This window comes from Salmo trutta, chromosome 19 (assembly GCF_901001165.1).
Source record: "Salmo trutta chromosome 19, fSalTru1.1, whole genome shotgun sequence".
Lineage (NCBI taxonomy): Eukaryota > Metazoa > Chordata > Actinopteri > Salmoniformes > Salmonidae > Salmo > Salmo trutta.
Genome location: NC_042975.1, coordinates 5,711,750 through 5,720,728, shown reverse-complemented (window position 1 = coordinate 5,720,728; position 8,979 = coordinate 5,711,750).

The window sequence follows — 8,979 nt, the reverse complement described above, 5'->3', positions numbered from 1 at the left end:
AAAAGTGATACAGGCATCGCACACTGGGCGGTGGGGGCGATTTGCAAAAGGGGGCGAGCTTGGCAAAAGGGGGCGTGATTTGTTGACATATTTGTAATCCAAATCCAACCGTCATTTACTCATTGTGCCACACTGAGGTTTCAAACTCAGTTTTAGACGAGAAATACTTGATGACCAAAATATAAGAATTGGTCTGCCTGTGTGAACGCAGCTGTAGAGGCACTAGCTTTGGGAAAGTGATCTGGACTTATCTAAGTCTGGGATACTGTCTTTACAAAATAGATTGCAGTTTAGAAACTATTTCAGCTATTTCCTGGTCAAAGGTAGCTAGATATTTCAAATAGCTTCCTACAATAAAATAAAATAATTTTGATATCAAGTGTGCATTTGACGCACAAGGTCAGTTGTTGTGTGTGACCGGATAAACAGTTGAAACTTTGCCCCTCAGGAAAGCAGGAAAGCCATCCATAGAGAAGAGCGTGAATAAATAAATAACTGAATAAATTGAAAAAACAGACATTAACTCTGGGCAGGGACACACAACAGAACAATCATCCTGGCACCGAGGTGTCATGGCGACCTGAATACAGACTGAGGGAGGAGACAGATGAGGTAACTAGATCAACAGGAAGCTATGCCGGCCGTGGCAGGGGTGAAAGATGGCTCTCTCTAACCACAAACAAAGGTATCTGGAGTACCAACACTCACAAAAGGGACGTGGCGCAGTAGGAGTTCCGATTCTTTCTATTTTTGACAACATTGTTATTTGACAGCATTGTTTCACAGACCGTGGCATGAATTCTTGAAGGGTGGAAGGGTCAAAAGAAGGTTGATAAAATGTAAACTTCAAGGAGCCAAAGATTCCAACGTGAACACGGCCCAGTTTATTGAATATTCCTGTCAAATCCCATACAGGTAATCACCAAAATTGTGTTGTTGTTCTTTCATATTTCCTAGCTGTTGCTAACTTGCCGTGCACAGCAATATCTCCATAATTTAGGTGAGCCAAAACACATTTTTAGTTATTCAAGGATGCTCTTCTAAAAGGATCGGCTCGGTCCTATTTCTGGATGTGATTTCTGACACATCTAATTCATCTATCTCTTTACTGATTTTCCATTTTCTATATTCAATCACACGAGTCATATCTTCCAGCCGCTGCAGTGACAGTAAGATCTAACCTTGGGGGGGGGGGGGGGGGGGGGGGGGGGGGGGGGGCTGTGTAACCCCCATCACTACCCTCCCTCCCCTGACTCCATCCCCTCAGTCTTATCTCTAACCCCATCCCATTTTCCTGCCCCCCCCCCCCCCGGTGTGCGAAAGTCTGAAGGGACTGTCGTTTTCCCAGTACAAATGGACACTCATTTGAAAACAAAGTCAAACAAAGGCTAATGGGAACCTAAACAGGCACGCCTGTTTTGTTTCGCCCTCCAGAACAATTTTATGACGCAGCGAAATAACATTTTTTGTAATATTTCGATTTTTGGAAGGAAGCAAGTTCATTGCCAACTACGACAAATCAATGGGATGATGGAACTGGGAATGTAGACAGACAAATGATGTCCTTGAGTTTATTTCCTAGCTTTCATCTAGTCTGTGTACAGTACTTCAGAGGGAGAACGTGAAGTGGAATATAATGTCTTATCTATTCCGATCACCTTAATATTACAGTGTGACTGACTGACTGCTCTGAATATAGGCCTGTCTTCCCTGACTGAAACAAATGAACATCTGTGTCACCTACAACAATCTAGCCAAACTAGTACATTGAGTCCTAAGGTCTCAGTATCATTTGTTGAGGTCCTAAAGCCTCAGTATAATTCATTGAATCCTAATGCCTTAATGCCTTACACAAACAAGCAATAAAAATAAAAGCCATTTAAAAATGTGTTCATCAATCAACCAGGTGTCGTCTTAACATGAAGTTCGTCACTAAGACATGGGTTCATAAGGTTTGCATCAGGTGTTTGTCCTGAACAGTCCTGACTAGGGAAAACTCTGGGCCCGTTTTATAGCCTATCACGTATCTAGGAAAAACTCTGGACCTGTGTTATATCCTATCTATCATTTAAGTGGGGAAAATTCTGGGCCCGCGTTATAGCTTATCACGTAACTAGGAAAAACTCTGGGCCTGTGTTATAACCTACCTATCATGTAACTAGGAAAAACGATGGGCCTGTGTTATAACCCATCATGTAACTAGGAAAAACGATGGGCCTGTGTTATAGCCCATCATGTAACTAGGGCCCAGAGTTTCCCTGGTCAGGAACAAACTCCTGGCCTAGTTGACGTGTACAGTATCAAAACAATGTTGGCGTGTATCATACGTGTGTGTGTCTGTATCAAGTGTACGTACTGCGTGTCTAGTCACGTGGCTTATTAACACAGGAAATGGTATAGAGCAGATAGTCTTTATTTATACTAACAAAGGCATCATGGCTACGATGTTTTATTAGCTTTTAGCTAATAAGCCCACTCTCAGGCCTTTTATGCTTAACATATCGTTTCATTAGTCACCACTTCATCAACTAAGGTTGTGCTGTAGTACTTTGCTATGCATTCAACAGCTATACCGATCACAATTGCAATCAGCTACCTATTCATCCATCTTCACTTGTCCTTATCGGTATGTGGTTGGAATATAAACAGTGAAACTTGACTGCAGGGGGTCATCTGGGCAAGAGAATGTTAATTATCCCGTGTATCCCAATTAGCTCAATCCATTATCATGAAATTATACATTTATAATAAATATATATAATATAAATACCTATTTTTCAAAGGACTACTGTCCATCAACACATCAACACATGGGGAGGCGCACAATTGGCCCAGCGTCGTCCGGGTTAGGGTTGTTTGGCTGGGGTAGGCCGTCATTGTAAATAAGAATTTGTTCTTAACTGACTTGCCTAGTTAAATAAAGGTTAAATAAAAAATAAAATAAAAATCTACCTACTGTACAACCCACGTCAAAACATTCAGAAACATCCATTCTAGCCCAGTGAAATGCAGTACAAGAGAAGTACATTTCAAGACAGTTTACACTGAGTGTACAAAACGTTAAGGACACCTTCCGAATATTGAGTGGCAGCCATTATGCCCTCAGAACAGCCTCAATTCGTTGGGGGCATGGACTCTACAAGGAGCTTCCCACAGTTATGTCAAGTTGGCTGGATTGTCACACCCTGATCTGTTTCACCTGTCCTTGTGCTTGTCTCCACCCCCCTCCAGGTGTCACCCATCTTCCCCATTACCCCCTGGGTATTTAAACCTGTGTTTTCGGTCTGTCTGTGCCAGTTCGTCTTGTATGTTCCAAGTTAACCAGCGTGGTTTTCCCCCATGCTCCTGCCTTTTCTGTTCTCTTTCTGCTAGCCCTCCCGGTTTTGATCCTTGCCTGTTTTCTGGACTCTGTACCCACCAGTCTGACCATTCTGCCTGCACTGACCTCGAGCCTGTCTGCCACACTGTACCTCCTGGTCTCTGAACTGGTTTTGACCTTTTGCCTGTCCACGACTATTCTCTTGCCTACTGCTTTTGGATTATTAATAAATATCAAAGACTCAAACCAACTGCCTCCCGTGTCTGCATCTGGGTCTTGTCTTGTGCCGTCATCTGGATGTCCGTTGGGTGCTGGACCATTCTTGATACACATGGGGAAATTGTTGAGTGTGGAAAACCCTTTCAACGTTGCCATTCTTGACCCAAAACGGTGTGCCTGGCACCCACAACCATACCACGTTTAAAGGCACTTAAATATTTTGTCTTGTCGTTCACCTTCTGAATGGCACACATACACAATCCATGTCTTAAGGTTTAAAACTCCCTTCTTTAACCTGTCTCCTTCACTTCACTCTACACTAATTGAAGTGGATTTAACAAGTGACATCAATAAGGGATAGATTCACCTGGTCAGTCTGTCATAGAAAGAGCAGATGTCCTTAATGTTTTGTAAACCAAGTGAACGGTACTGTACTTAAGGATCGGCTGTCACGTCCTGACCATGGTAAGCTGTTATTTTCTATGGTAGAGTAGGTCAGGGTGTGACGGGGGTTTATTCTATGTTTTCTATGTCTATGTTGTTAGGTTCTAGTTTTTGTATTTCTATGTTGGTTTGATTGGGATGAGCTCCAATTAGAGGCAGCTGGTCCTCGTTGTCTCTAATTGGAGATCATACTTAAGTAGGGTTTTTTTTTTCCACCTGGGTTTGTGGGAGATTAATTTTGAGTCAGTGTATGTTTCACCTCTGCGTCACGGTTTGTTGTTTTGTCATTTCAGTTTATTTGTGTATTGCATAGTTTCACAGAGTAAATAAAATGTGGAACGACACACGCTGCACTTTGGTCTTCTCCTTTCGACAACCGTGACAGAATCTCCCATCACAAAAGGACCAAGCAGCGTGCCCAGGAGGAGCAGGGATCCTGGGTTCGGGAAAGGAAGGAATGGAGGACGTCCTGGACTTGGTAGGAGGTAATGGCAGGGGACAAGACCCTGCCATGGAAGCAGGTGGAGACAGCGAGGGAGGAATGGCAACGTTACGAGGAACTAGCACGGCAACGATGGAAGCACGAGAGGCACCCCCCCAAAGAAATGGGGGGGCACACGGGGAGTTTCACAGAGTCAGGGTGGAGACCTGAGCCAACTCCCCGTGCTTACCATGGGGAGCGAGTAAAGAAGCAAGCACCGTGTTATGCGGTGATGCGCACTGTGTTGCCAGTGCGCATTCACAGCCTGGTGCGATCTGTGCCCGCGCCCCGCATTTGCCAAGCTAGGTTGAGCATTCAGCCAGGAAGGGTGGTGCCAGCTCAGAGCTCCTGGTCTCCAGTTTGCCTTCTCGGTCCAGGATATCCTGCACCGGCGCTGCGCACCGTGTCGCCAGTGTGTATTCACAGCCCAGTTCGTCCTGTGCCCATGCCCCGCATTTGCCGGGCGAAAGTAAGCATCCAGCCAGGACGGGTTGTGCCAGCTCTACGCTCCAGACCTCCAGTGCGCCTCCACGGTCCAGTATATCCTGTGCCTGCCCCACAAACCCGGCCTCCAGTGAGTCTATCCAGCCTGGTACGCCCTGTTCCTGCTCCCCGCACTTGCCCTGAGGTGCGTGTTACCAGTCTGGCGCCACCTATGCCAGCCCCACGCATCAGGCCTCCAGTGCGCCTGCCCAGTCCGGGGTGTCCTGTTCCTGCTCCCCGCACTCGCCCTGAGGTGCGTGTTACCAGTCTGGCGCCACCTGTGCCAGCCCCACGCATCAGGCCTCCAGTGCGCATTCCCAGTCCGGAGCTTCCGGCGACAGTTCCCAGTCCGGAGCTTCCGGCGACAGAGCTTCCGGCGACAGTTCCCAGTCCGGAGCTTCCGGCGACAGTTCCCAGCCCGGAACCTCCTGAGACGGCCTGCAGCCCGGAGCCTCCGGCGATGATCCACGGTCCGGTGGCACAGAAGCAGAGGGATCAGCGGGCGGAGCGGGGGTTACGCCTCGAACCAGAGCCGCCTCCTCTACTAAAGGATTCGCTGGATGATAAGGTTCTGGGTACTGCACCAGAGCTGTCATAGACACTGGTTACCCTCCCTTTTGTTTTTTTGGGGGGGGGGGGGGGTTTGATGTTTTTTTAGTTGCATTCAGTCTGCACCTTTGGGGGGGGTACTGTCACGTCCTGACCATGGTAAGCTGTTATTTTCTATGGTAGAGTAGGTCAGGGCGTGACAGGGGGGGTTTATTCTATGTTTTCTATGTCTATGTTAGGTTCTAGTTTTTGTATTTCTATGTTGGTTTGTTTGGGATGATCTCCAATTAGAGGCAGCTGGTCCTCATTTGAGTCAGTGTTATGTTTCACCTCTGCGTCACGGTTTGTTTTGTCATTTCAGTTTATTTGTGTATTGCATAGTTTCACAGAGTAAATAAAATGTGGAATGACACACGCTGCACTTTGGTCTTCTCCTTTCGACAACCGTGACATCGGCTTGACTTAAATGTTTATTTATTTTATATATTTTAGCTTCTACCTTGATTCTTACCTGCTCACAAGTTTCAGTTCTTAAGTAATTTCTGGACAGTTCTAACCAGTTTTGACCTGTGTTTTATGCATTGTGAATGAATGGTTTTCTTTGTTCAATTACTGTACAGACTGTAAAGGGTTTCAGTTAAGGATATGACTTATGTCCCAAATGACACCTTTTTTACTACAGTATGTAGTGCACTACTGCTCTAGTCAAACGTAGTGCACCACATAGGGAATAGGGTGCCATTTTGGACACAGGTGGTGAATTCCATTCTCTTTAATCACATGGATCAGAGAATGATTAATTACTTGTTTGGCCTACATATAGATATTTACACCCTGACCTACATATAGACATTTACACCCTGGCCTACATATAGACATTTACACCCTGGCCTACATATAGACATTTACACCCTGGCCTACATATAGATATTTACACCCTGGCCTACATATAGACATTTACACCCTAACCTACATATAGACATTTACACCCTGGCCTACATATAGACATTTACACCCTAACCTACATATAGACATTTACACCCTAACCTACATATAGACATTTACACCCTGGCCTACATATAGACATTTACACCCTGGCCTACATATAAATATTTACACCCAAAATATATTTTTTGTAACTGTGCGGCGCGTTGCTATAGACAACCTATGCAACTGTTAATTAGACTGTTTGTTTACTATGCTTTGTTTTGTTATTTTGACTATCAGTAACGAGGACTCACTCAACTATATGGTGAATGTTTAGTTGTTGGTAACTTTGATATCTTGCGATAGGAAGCTTTAATTTTATACATTTTTTGTCCATAGGCTGTCCAGTGTCCACCACTGTTTTTGAGCATCCATTGTTTTGGACTTTTTTTCTTTTTTGTTGAACATTTTTCACTGAACAGAATCTGATTCCAAAAAGTATTGATGTGTAAGACCTCCGTTGTGAAGGGCCGATTGAAGCCTTCCCTGTAGCTCAGTTGGTAGAGCATGGTGTTTGCAACACCAGGGTTGTGGGTTCGATTCCCACGGGGGGCCAGCACAGAAAAAAAATATATGAAATTGTATGAAATGTATGCATTCACTACTGTAAGTCGCTCTGGATAAGAGCGTTGGCTAAATGACTAAAATGTAATGTAAATGTAAGTCACTGTCTAGGTCATTATTCAGTGAGCATCAATGGATAAACAAAAGAGAACGGTGATAAACGTGCCACTTATTTCAATGTTTACTTAGAACTTTTTCAGTTTTCTCATTATAATTCTTATTAGCTTTCCTTCTTACAGGTTGCCTCACTTTACTACTAGCCATACAGTAGCCTAGCTATCATAAAAAATAATAAACCAATTAGCTAAAATGGCCAAAAGCATTAAGTCCTTACCCTGAGTGCACTCAGTATTTACTAAAAGTCCAGCAGGTCAGACTGTTTTCTCTCTCAGTCAACATACGTCTGATACAGTCTGGGACATTGTGTCTGATACTGAAGTCTGACTGGGAGTCACATCAGGAGAACAAGCTGTACAGCAACACAGTGTCATCATCATCACTATCTCTACAGTACCTTTACGTCAAAACAGTGTAGCCACATAACAGGATCACTCTTTCTCATTCTCTTTGATTCTCTCTCTTTCTCTCTCTCTCTCTCACTCTCCCCCCTCTCTCCCCCTCTTTCTCTCTCTCTTTCTCTCTCTCTCTCCTCCCTCTTTCTCTCTCTCTTTCTCTCTCTCTCTCCCCCTCTTTCTCTCTCCCTCTCCCCCTTCTTTCTCTCTCCCTCTCCCCCTCTTTCTCTCTCTCTCTCTGATCCCCTCTTTCTCTCTCTCTCTGATCCCCTCCTATTTCTTTCGTTCATTGTCTCTCCTTCATTCATATTCTGTGTACACTGTCCTATGTGTTGCATAGTAAATGAGGCCATCAACAGCAAGAGGACAGCTGTTCAAGGACAACTTGTTTACTTGGCAGTAACATAGTCAGCTATTACATGAAACACCTTTTAATATGCCCACTCGGTTATCTAATACCAGTCGTCATTCCTGTAGTGCAAATCATCAAATGTCAATTTCCCTCCTCTTTGCATTGGCAACTTCTGATATCTGGACTTCCACAAAGCAGAACACCCCTCCATATTGACAAGTAAGACATAGGTTGAAAAAAGGACAGTTGCTACGTCACCGCTTTTCCATGTGACCTTTTAAAAGACGTTGAAGAGTCTCCCGTATATTGTTCCACTGACCACTCGACGCGACCCTGGGGAGGGATGGCTGATCACTCTCCCAGATGGTGCCAGAGACACGGTGTGAGGCGCCGTGCCGGGCCAAGAGAGCACACACCTCAGACGAACCGGTAACCTTTATGAAGAGAGACGAGGAAAAGAAAAAGGGAATAAAAAGAGGTTACCTCTCTCTCTCCCCTCTCTCTCTCCCTCTCTCACCCTCTCTCTCCCCTCTCTCCTCCCTCTCTCTCCCCTCTCTCACCCTCTCTCTCCCCTCTCTCCCCCTCTCTCTCCCCTCTCTCCCTCCCCTCTCTCACCCCTCTCTCACCCCTCTCTCTCCCTCTCTCTCCCCTCTCTCTACCCTCTCTCTCTACCTCTCTCACCCCCTCTCTCACCCTCTCTCTCCCCCCTCTCCTCTCCCCTCTCTCTCCCCTCTCTCACCCTCTCTCTCACCCCTCTCTCACCCCTCTCTCTCCCCTCTCTCTCCCCTCTCTCTCCCCTCTCTCTCCCCTCTCTCTCTCACCCCTCTCACCCTCTCTCCCCTCTCTCTCCCCTCTCTCTCCCCTCTCTCACCCCTCTCTCACCCCTCTCTCACCCCTCTCTCACCCCTCTCTCTACCCTCTCTCTACCCTCTCTCTCTACCTCTCTCACCCCCTCTCTCACCCTCTCTCTCCCCTCTCTCCCCTCTCTCCCTCTCTCTCTCCCCTCTCTCTCTCCCCTCTCACCCCTCTCACCCTCTCTCTCCCCTCTCTCTCCCCGTCGTCTCTCTCA